The following is a 12375-nucleotide window of genomic DNA, read 5'->3' on the forward strand; positions in this document are numbered from 1 at the left end:
GATGAATATATAGAAAGGTTAAAAATGAAAAAGAGAATAGGTAAATTACGTGGTGTGCATTTCGAGCTAGCTGTGAGCCTGTGAGTGATTTCTTTGTGGTTGTAAAGATTGAGTAGTCTATTTAAGGTGGGGGCTAGGGTTAGAAGGAAACAAAAGAGAATTGTGAATCACGTGTGCATATTGCAGGCAACATAAGGCTAGGTATAAGATACATGATATAAGACAAATAGTGATATAAAATGTTAAAATGGTTTAACCGTGACCGCATAAATAAGAGGGAATGAGAATGTATAGGAACTAGGAGGGCAGAAAAGCCAGGTCCAATTGAAAAATATTGCAATATTGAGAGAGAGAGAGAGAGAGAGAGAGAGAGAGAGAGAGAGAGAGAGAGGATGGAGAATGTTGAAAAGTATATGTATATAGTGTATTCCCCAGAGAGCATCGAGCGGGACAGAGTATATGGCTGACGAAAATGGAATCACTCGTATAAAAAGCAGAGTGTGATTAACAATAAAAATATTAGAGAATTCCTTAATCTATATTCTATAGGATGGGGAAGATGACCATGGAAGGAGACACAAGTAGTGATAAATGACGGGTGGAAAGCTTATGCTTCTTTCATGCATGGCCTTAATCAACTCAGTCTTAATTTGTGTTGTGACAAATGACACGTTGATTTATTATAACTAGTGAGCACATGACAAAAAAAAAAAAAAAAAAGTTTGGCTATTAGCACAACTCAACCCAATTGTATAGTCTACAGTTGCAATTTAAGGTATATATATTTAGGATTGAAATATTATTGGTTTGTGTTGGGCAAGTTTAGATGTACTCGAGTTTATCTTAAATTCAACTATTTTTCAATTTACTAACTAACTCTTAGTTTAATCATTTTTCTCTTCTCAATATTGACCAAGTTTTTTCAAGTTCGAATTGGTGTGCTGTATTAAAAACTCTACAAATTTGATTCGTTGTCTAATAATGCCTGTATATGTAACCGTTAGCTAGATTGTTTCACTACCTAGAAACTCAAACTTTGCTGTACTGACCAAAGATAATACTTAATAAGACCACATATCTTTCGATATTTTCTTCATGACCTAACAGTTTTGGTTTTATATACTGGATTGGTTTGAAATTGAATAAATATAATCATGCGTATCATTATATAATATTAAATCCACCAGAGGATCGACAAAAGAATCATATAGTTTACTAGTTTTACATCTGTAAGTTTCATTATTTTCTTACTCTCTTAACGTCGGAGAGAAACAGAAAGATAGTCATGGCTGCAAAATTTTACATGCATCGATGCGACAAGGGAATGGTCATTGTCGACGACAATGACCTCGACAATGACCTCTTTCATATGATCTTTTTCTCACTCTCCAAAATGAAGATGACCAATCAATCAACTAGCTAGATCCATTGTCATACACATGTCAATATTATTACTTTGGACCATGCATTTTTTGGAAATCCATTTTCGTATATTCAGTCGTATATTCAGTATAACATCTGTTGTTTGCCGCATAAATATGTAATCACTGCTATATATTAATCGCGTTGAAACATTTGAGAATTAAAGAGAAAACAAAAAAGTAAAGATGAATAGTGAGAAAGACGAAGAATTAGAGAAAGAGAATTTAGAGAGAGAAATGAGTTTTTATTAACTAAGAATGATAATGATTATACAACTTTGTTTATAACAGAGAGCCTAACAACGCTAATCAAACACTAAGGCCACCTCCAACTGAAGGGGTTACGTTTAGTCTCCGTCCATATTGTAGTCCTGCAATAAATTATTTTTTTAATGAATAGTGTCATGCCATATCTATATACAATTTCTAACAGAAGGAGGCTATTTTTAGCCTCCCTCAATAATTTATTATTTTAAGTTTGTTCCTTAATTTATGGGTTAATTGAATTAAATTACCAGATTAAAATAAGGTTTACGGACGTATTTTGAGAGCTACTTGTCACTAAATGTTGCTTTAAGTTTCATATTGTTTAAGTTTCATGTTATTAAATATTTTAATTTTACTTACCTGTTAATAGCTCAAAGATTAAAATGAGGTAAGATAGTATGGAATGATGAAAAAGATGTGAGAAATGGTGTAAAAATAGCTTAGTATTGTAGACATAATTTATTGAACAATTATGGAGGCCATAGAAAGAGAGAGAGAGAGAGAGATGTGTAATTGTGGGTGTGTTATGTTCCACCCCATTATGCCTTTATTTATGGTAGTAGGGAAGGCTAATTCCTTACCCTTTAGGATTACAACTTTTAATAGGTAATCAACTCCTAATAGGAATATACGAGATATCCCTAGATCTACTAGGATTTACACAATCACATTCCTACTTTAATAGGACTGCAACACTCCCCCTTGAATGTGTAAATACTTAAGTAAATGGCGCATCAGGTCTTCAGTGATGAAGTAAGTAAAGTTGATGAAGTTGTCGGCACAATGAGCGAATGCGAGTCCTAAATCAAAGGAATAATGCATAAAAAGTAAAACTCACAAAACCTCGTTATGGTAAAACCCATAGATTAAGGAGAAAAGTGAGAAGTTGCATTAAGTCAAAACTATACTTCTTTTGGACGCAAGTAAAAGAGCTCACAAGGGTATGATCAACCCAGGATGGGTGCCTCATTAAAACCTAGTTAGGTAGCAAAAACCCAGTGGGAAAAATGCTCTTAATCGTAGGGAAAAATAGTACATTAATATCAAGTGAGTATACTTCTGAATACTCCCCCTGAGTTTGACATAACTTCCAAATGAGAACTACAAGCATTGCATATGATAGTTAGGAATACCAATTCCTCAGACAAACTTCTGGAAGGTTGACTTCGACAGTGACGTTGTGTAGAGGTCAGCAAGGTTGTCTGGGATTGGCTTGCATGACTTCAATCTCCTGATGCTTTGCTGATGTAGATATGGACGCAATAGGTCTTGGTGTTGACTTCGGTGATGTATCATGGCTTGGTCGGGTGGATACATGTGGCATAATCTTCATGGATCATTGTTGGGACTCAACGAGGGATGAAAATGGCAAGTACTTCGAATATGCTCAACAAGAACTCCTAACCATGTCTTACTTGTGCCGTAGTGAAGTGAGGTGAGTCTTGGAACGATTCAAATATTTCGCAAATAAGGTCATATCGTGGACCTCCAAGATGTTGCAATATCCCTAACGGTAAAGACATAACCATTTGGGGATTTTGCCTTGTGCGTGTTTGATAAGTAACTTACATCAGCATAACAAACAAGGCAAGCATCATTTTGAGGATTAGGGGGTTGGATCCACTTGAGATGCATTGGGATTTGATTTTCCCAAATTCGTAGTACCTTCATAGTATGTCTTTAATACCAATTTAAAGGCTACGTGTAGGTGCAGTGCTGCATCGTTGCCAAGATCAACATCGAAGGAGATGTCCTATCTAAATACAATGAGCTAAGTACAACGAAGCGCAAAGTTGAACTTTAGATATGAAATTTTGGATTCCATAATCTTTTCAAGGGTCTCATTTGCATATAACGTATAGACGATCAAGGGTATACTTAAAGGTGACACATTGGGGGTGCAGTTCCACTAGTAGACCAAAATACCGTCAGAATAATGCATCAACTTCAGGTCAAGGCATAAACGAATTTTCTTAAGATCCTTCATCTCAAATTCCATCTTCAGGTGCAAGGCAGTTTTCTCAAGCTCTTCCAAAGTCTTAGTGAGATTCGTGTTAACGATATAAACTATAACTCTAGCAATTCGGAATAAGACTTCATAGTTTAACATGTAAGGGCTTGATCAAATAATCACTGATATGGGTATACCATATCCGTCAGATTGTAAGTGAACGCCTCAAACAAGTTAAAAGGGTGTTTCGTGGTTTTGGAACTATTTGAACCAGTCCATGTAATTCTTCGAGAGCTTACATGTCAATCTTCATATCTATATCCCCATAGGGAAACACTAACCACATTTCATAATGATGTTATCAATCACAAGACGTTTTGAGAGAAACTTTACACCGCAAGGCGTGCATTATATCGCACTATTTCATTCATCTCATAACGTTTCCTTTCCCACTTATATCACAACAGGGTTACCTTAAGCAGTGTAGCAACAACAGGTCCAATACACATTTTGGTAAGGAATTTGACCTGGATTGTAATATCAGTTGTCCAATCAGTTCTACGTTGTCACTTAATCAACATAACAAAGTTTGATATCGTCGCTTTTCATTTATGTCGGTAGCTACCATATAAGTGAAAACATCATCGATGGTAATCTTATTTCAATTCCATTTAGCTCATCCAAACTAGTATACTCGACCAAGAACTTCAAGTCTTGGGAGTAATCTGGATTAATCTCATGAGATGGAAATAATTTGAGACAACGATCGAGTATGGATTCATTGTTGTGCTGTGTCTTCCTTTTCTATGAAAGTGAATCCTACGAATCGAGTGACCTGTCATGCTCCAAGCCAAGACAGATTGATTGGCTATCCACCGGTGTACCAGATCATCCAACAGGGGCGACATATCCTCCAGAAATGTTAACTCGACATCTGTTAAGTACGTCTATCCTTGTAGGCATGTTTATAGCTGATATATGATCTCGTCAATTTAGCTAGATCAGAGGAATATGTCTGGGGCAACATTCTGAAATCTAGAATTCATCGTACTTGCTTTTCACACTTGTGCGATACGGGGATCGAGATGAGACATAGTGGGCAATGTCCAAGCAAATTCGCGCCGTTCTCTCAGAACGTTGACGTTCTTATTAATAGGAGCATATTTATGCTACTTAGTTATGATGTTTCCTTGCATTCAGTGAGTTAATTACTATTTATTTTAGTCTTTTAAGCTATTTTCGGATGTTTTTAGGTCCTAATGGCAAATGGAGCAAGAAAGTGCATTTTGAGGCTATTTGGAGCAATTTTGGGCATGGATTAGATAGCTTAATTATGGAGCAAAATGGATGGACGAAATTGAAGTCAAGAGGGGCTAGGAAAGGCTACAAATCTGGTGGAAAAAGTTTTAATGCAAAGAAGATAAGGAAATAGCAAGAAATAAGGAACCTTATCCACCCTTATCTTATCCTATCCTAACCAACCTTATCCTTTCCTAACTCTAACATTATCCTATCTTATCCTATCCAAATCAGGTTAGGCCTAAAATCTAGCTAATTGGAAGGGATTAGTTATACATTTAAACACCTAATTCAGATTCTAGAAGCCTAATCCTTTGTATGCCGTATGTAGGGCATTCCTTGTAGGTTTAGGAGTTGTAATCCTTCCTTTATACCTATGTCGTGTGTTCTTGTCCCTTTAGGTTTAGGAATCTGCCCTAAACACTCTTTCTAGAACACCCTATCTTCTCCCTACAAATGTGCCGCACCTATCCTTCTAAAAGGCCCTAAAAACCTTGTCGTGCATTCCCTATCTCATTCCCTTTTGGTTTCTGCCAAGACTTAACCCTTTTTCCATTGGATTGTGCAATCTTTTTCCTTTACTAATTGTGCATAATTAGCCTATAAATACATCCCTATGCCGCACCATTCAAATCATCCATTCACTCATTCATTCATTCATACATTCAGCCATCAAACACCATAATTCACACCGCACCACCCTAGTGCCGCAAGCAAGGAAGGAAGGAGAGGAAGACTTGTGCAATCTGTCATCCAAGGGAGTGTCGTGCATGCCATTGGAGTGTGGAGCGTTTCTTGGTTCTTTCTATCCTTAGTTTTAGTTTGATGTTTAAGTTAATTTGGTTTCCAATTATGATGAACATGTGGAACTAACTTCTTTTTAGTTGGAGGTGAATTCGAAGCCATGATTATATGTTTTATATGAATTGATTACGTCGAGTTATTGTTTCTTAAGTCAAGAATGTGATTTGCTTATCTAATTTATTAAAACTTGTTTATGTATATGGGTTGGGGGTCGACACTTAATTTGCATGCATGAATTTGATGCTAGAGTATAAGAGGGTTTCATGTAATAGTTATTCACTTATATTCACAAGTAGTGGAGGTTGCTAGTCACAATCGCGTTAAGTAAATCCTTGGTATGAGTCTTATACGTTTCATAGTGATGAATGCCTTGTCAATGCTTATGGTTTTCACAAAACTTAATGACTTTGGATATGTATCTTTGTTATGTGTTTCATATAAAAAAGTTGAAAAAGATAATTTGGTTGTAATGTGTTTTCATTCAATTCAATGAAATAAGGAAAATCTGATGGTTAGTTGTGCGATGCAACTAACTTGGGGCGTTGTCATTCATAGTCTAAAGGAATAATAACTGGAAATTGGTTCATATGCATATATCATGTGTGGAGAAGGACCTCTAACTAGCCTTTCACCCATTTAATTCACTTAAATTCGTTTTTCCAAAGTGTTTTCTACAAAGTTTTTGTTTTAAGTTTAAAATTTGTCAAAAACAATCCCCCTTTCATTTAGTCTTGTTATTTGAGTAAAAATCTATTTTCTTTGAGTCTTTTGAGTCAAGTTAAGGTTTGTTTTCGTCCAAAACACTTGTTGAGTCTAAAATTGAGTCTTTTTTATTGTTGGTTGCTATTTTAAGTGTCTAAAGTTAGTTTTGAGTATAGCATCCCTAGTTAATCCCCAATCTAGAACGATCCCTACTTACATATCTACTACAATTGTCATAAATAGGGTTTAATTTGTGTGTCAAGCAAAATTTCACACCACTTATCTACCCCTAATGGCAGGAAGACTGTCTTATTAAAGTGACAACACGCAAATGAGTGGTAAAGAGATTGTATGCAAGGGCTCGAAAAGAGCTAGTGTGAAGGAGAATCATGATTGACAAAACGATGCACATCCTTCTTTGAGGAACCATAGAGGTACATTGCGGCAGCGCAACTTGGCATATAGAATGCACACCCAATGCATAAATACGAAAATCGTCAAGTTCATACCCAGTAACCAACTATAACGTCATATAGGGTGGGTGGCAATGGGCCTCAATGCGGACCAACATAATTGCGTACAAGGATTGCATAGTGTTGACCCTAAAAATTACAAAACCTACGTGGCGTGCAAGCCGAGTAACTAATGAGCTAACTACGTCCTTTGGTTGATGCGGGGTGTGCCAGCTTGTCGACCGAGCTGGGCCGAGGAGTATAATTTGTTGATTTTGCGTTGAGTGCGTTGCTGACTTCTTAATCTTGTGATGACGGCTGAGGAAGGAACAAGTCTCAGCCTTCGGGTTCTCGAGCCTGAAGACAAGGCTGCTAATTCTGCGAAGTTCACGAATCATTGGTGCCTGATTGGACCATAGTGATTATATTCGTAAGAGCATAAGCACGTCGAATCGACACTAGACTATATGGACACAAGTACTCGAAAGAGATGTATGTCTTGATGGTGAATATGGTTCGGTAGTCAGAATGCCGAACTCTGAAACTCATTTGTGAGTATCCAATCATAAAATCACTCGGCGTTCAATGGGCCGAATGTAGTAACTTGTAACACCTTACTTTGTCGAGAAAGCTAATAAGATGACCTCTGCCAACAAGGATTCGGAAACCCTTCTCGATCGAGACTTGGATAGGTAACCAGTTGGCCTCGATGTAATGTTATTTATCCAAACTGAAGGTGCTTTTCGGTCGGCTGATTCTACGGCAACAGTGCTGTTTATCCAAACTAAAGATGTTTGCCGATTGCCTTCACAGTGTTGTTTATCCAATCCAAACTGAAGATGTGTTGGCAGAAAAAAAAAATAAAAAAAAATCTTAAGATGTTTGAGAGGTTTGCGTAGGGCAATTGTGTGTTGAATTGGAGATGGCTCGAATGACATACTCTGCTCTCTATTTATAGCAACAAATCATTCTTAAGATCGAGTTGAAACCGTATTCAGATTAGGACTTCTTATTCTGATCCAACTTTATGTCGATCAATCCTACTCTTATTAGGACTTTGAACTCACCTCCCATTTTTAGGCCGTATTCATTTCCAGTCGAGAATCTATATTACATTAGGACCCCTTATCTTATTGGGACTTCGACCCATCCGCGCATCCAAATTACTCCTTCTTGCAATAGGACTCGACCACCTTCATTGAACAGCCTAAGACCACTAGGCAGCCCATAGTACATTTGGAAAAGTTTTGGGTGGAAAATAAACCTACGCTCGGCCCAATAATATTATTTTGGGCCCGAACACATAGCCCTAGGCAGAAACCGAAAACTTGGTACATTTACCAAAATTCGGGCAATCATTTAAATTTGCACTTTATGATCACTAGGCGAGGCTATTTGGGGTGAACATGGGAATTTGAAGTTCAATTATAAACCCAAAATATATGTAATACTTTATCGAAAACCGTCGGCATTATCCAGTCTCCCGGACTTTAAGGGATAAGTAAGGTGGTGAGGCCTTAATCAGCCATGAGGTTTAGCAGCAACGTATGTGGACAAACAAGTGACCAGTTTGTCAATTCATCAACCAAGACCATAAGTATTTATATGGTCCGTATTTTGGTTAGATTAATCCAAATATATTCCCTTGAATCCACTGTGAAAAAGGGTGATTTCTTATCTTTGCGAGGGATGATATAGAAATTAATTTCCCTAATGAGCAGACTTGGCAAAGTGTGCTTGTAGGCACAAGATCCTTACTTCGGGTAAGGAGATGCGACATAGCGTCATTGTTTGACCTAAGTGTCCCCAAAGGTTGTGTTAAAGCTAGTAAACTGCTTAATCACCAGGCTCCAGGCTCATTTTTGGAGGTGGTGCAAAGATATTTCACTATTTTCTTCAATGGTTTCATTTATGATCATTGTCATCTCGAATATCCTTAAAAACTCAACGACATGGGTAATTCATTACCATTCATACAACGAGGAGCGTGTCGATGTTTTAATCAGGTTGGATAGACCTGAAGTCATTGTTAGACATATGATTTAGGTGTAAATTTAGTGTGCGTAGTATGCATTCATCCAGACAACTAACTTTCCCACATTCCTACCTAATCACGTGTTAAATTGAATCGATCACAGGTATTAAGAAACATGATTCAATTAACTCATATTCGAGAACAAAATCAATAAGATTATCCATAAGTAAAACATACACCAAAACTTGAATCCAAGAACATAGAAAAATGTTCACGAAGTACATGGTTTACTAAGGGGATTCGGCTAACAAGGCCATCCATGTCAAAATTCTGTTATTCCAATAGTGTTTGGTGGAGCAAAATTAGTCTCACATATTCACTACAAGAATGGTACTCCTCAACAACATTGGTAGGGGCACGAACAGGTGCATGGCCAATGATCTATTCCATTGAGACGGGAGTAGATTCTGCAGGGTTAAGGTTCAGGAATATTATCCCTTATTCTTGAAGTTTTAGGTCTTAGGTACCAAGGATCATGCTTTGGCCATGATGCCACACTTTGGCATGCCCTGATTCTACCATATGTTGTAAAAAAACAAACTCAAAATTAGATTGTGAGAAAGACAGATCCCGAATTGGATTCGGTAGGCTCCAGCTGAACTGAGTCCATACCTTTTTCTCACATTTATGGTAGTAATCAGATTCAAGAATTTGGTAAATTTCTGCTTTCTACACTTGTTGCTTGAGGAGCGAGTTAGAAACATGGAAGGACGAGAAAAGTATTCTCCAATCAAAATTTGATTGGATTTACAAACTTCAGAATTGTACTCATTCATGGATGTAATCATGGTGTGCTTCGGGCAATATCTTTCATGGTTAGAAAGTCCATAGGAGTGAGCCAAAGAGCCATGGAATCCTTGTTTATGAGGTACTTCCGTTGGTAATGCTTCGGGCATAAGTCTTTGAGTGAAGATCATGGCGGAGGCTTTTCAGCTTTTCCATGCCATTGTTGGCTTCAATAGTTTCTCAACTTCTGGATAGTCAAGTGGAGATTCACGTCTTGTACCCCACATAAAGTGGTTTCTATTAGAAAACATCCAAATCAGGAAAATCGAACTTATGATGGTTCGACAATTCATTGAATTAGAAGGAACAATATTGTGATTGGTGCTATGGGAATGAATCATCTATAAGCATCAAAGTTAGAACATTCGAGTTCTAAGACATGGTTTTCATGAAAAACATCGGGTTTTCATGGGTGTATTGTTTTATGAAAACTTCGGGTTTTAAAGGCACTAAATTTGACACTATATGTTCAACTTAGTTTATGAACGTTTAGTTCAGAAAAGAGATGTTTCTGAATGAACACAGAATGCAATACAACTAAGTGTAGTGGCTTTTAGTTTCTTTGGGAACTCAAGTGTGAGAGCTTCGTTACTGTGAAAGTATGTCAACGGTTCAAAGTATAAAAATAAATTATTGAATCGTATGTCCAAAAGTGATCTTCAGGTCAAGAATTTTGGATTCATTATCGGATTAATGGTTTTAATTAATTCAATAGATCGAGACTATTCGGGATCGATCGTAGAAGCAAAATAATGACATTCGTGTCATTTTATTGATTTTGGGCCAAGCAATAAAGCAAAATATGGCCCAATTTGGGCTTTTCCGTTGGCACCCTATGGTTGGGGGTGGCTAGAAGCGGAAGCAGGCCAAAATTTGGCTTGGACAGGCCACACGGGGCAACCCAGTCAGTGTGTGGAAGCTACAGACTTGCAATAGGAAAATGGGCCATGTAAGGCTGCTGCAGGCAGCCCAACAAATTGCAGAAGTAAGCTTGCAGGCTTGCTGCAATCATGGGCCGAGGAAACGAAAAAAGAAAACATAAACAGCGGGCTTGCTGCCGCAACGCGGGCCGAGGTCTATCACAGATGGAAGGCGGGCCCATCAGCTGCTGGCTGATAGTGTACGGGCCGAGAGAAAACCCAGGAAGTAGATGCGGGCCGAGAGCAAAAAAAACCCAGCAGCTTTTGTTGCTTCTTGAACGGGATAAGGGCGTGATGCCCATGCATAAGGGATCCAAGCGGCAGGCCTGGTCCAATTTGGGCAGTAGGCCTAAAGGGTTGTCCCAAGCTTCAGGCTTGGTGCGATTTCAGCCGTAAAAAAAAAGTGATTTTTCTTCCCTTTTTTTTTTTTTTCTTTTCTTTCTTTTTCTAAAAAAATTATAGCGTTGAAAAACCCGAATTGCTTCTAATTTATTTTGTATACATTGACTCACATATTCCACGTAACAATTTAATTGTTTGATGCATGAAACAATATATTGACAAAAATATAAAGACATACAATATATATATATATATATATATATATATATATATATATCGGAAGGAAAATATAAACATAAGGGGTTCATGCATCATAGCGAATGTTTTCATGCTTCACGGTAGTTTCAAATATCTTACTTACTTTATTTTAAGCATACCTGATTGGCAGAAAACAATAAAAACCTTTGAATTTGTAGAAGATCCTTCCCGGAAAGCCAGAATTGCACCTCCAATGCGTTGTATCACGTTCAACATAGAAAAATTAAATTGAATCAATAGCATGTAGATCAATTCAAAAGAATAAATTAATCACAAAAAGAATGATTAAAACGTAATACTCCCCATATTGAAGATCAAACTATCTTTAGCGCAGTGTCAATAACGTGCTGATAACGTGTTGTAAACATAATTTACTGAATAATTATGGAGGCCAGAGAGAGAGAGAGAGAGAGAGAGAGAGGTGCGGCAATAGTAGAGAGAGAAAGATATGTAATTGTGGATGTGTTCTATTCCACCCCATTGTGCCTTTATTTATAATAGTAGGGAAGGTTAATTCCGTACCCTTTAGGATTACAACTCTTAATAGGTAATCAACTCTTAATAGGAATATACGAGATATCCCTAGATCTATTAGGATTTACACAATCACATTCCTAATCTAATAGGATTGCAACACTTATTTACAGGAAAAAAAAATTAGATTTTTTTTTAATTTTTTTTAATTTTTTTTTTTAATTTCGTCTTAAAAAAAGAAGAAGAAAAAGCTACATGACGTCAGCTAGCACAGCTAGGCCCAACTTTCAGCGCTAGCTGGCTGACTATGTTTGCCCAGCCCTCTGGTCATTTGGCTATATTTTGGCTTGGTGGGTCCCAAATTTTTTTGGCCTAGCCCTCCATTAGAGATGAGTTTTGTATCAAAACAAGCTATATTTTGGTCTATAGCTAGCCATTTGGTTGGCTCAGTTGGAGATGGCCTACCAAACTTATAGACTATATTGCCGACTTGTACAATCATCATTTAACTAATCATCTAATGATGTGGAACACTTTATATACTGTATAGGAACATTTTTGATAATGAAGTTCACATGAAAGCAACGTGATGCATGCACAAATTAAGTGGTTTTTCCTTCATATTCTAACATATGATGCGATTTTTAGAGCGAAAATTATATTT

Source organism: Pyrus communis, chromosome 15, assembly GCF_041283825.1.
Source record: "Pyrus communis isolate YQ-2024b chromosome 15, ASM4128382v1, whole genome shotgun sequence".
Classification (NCBI taxonomy): Eukaryota; Viridiplantae; Streptophyta; class Magnoliopsida; order Rosales; family Rosaceae; genus Pyrus; species Pyrus communis.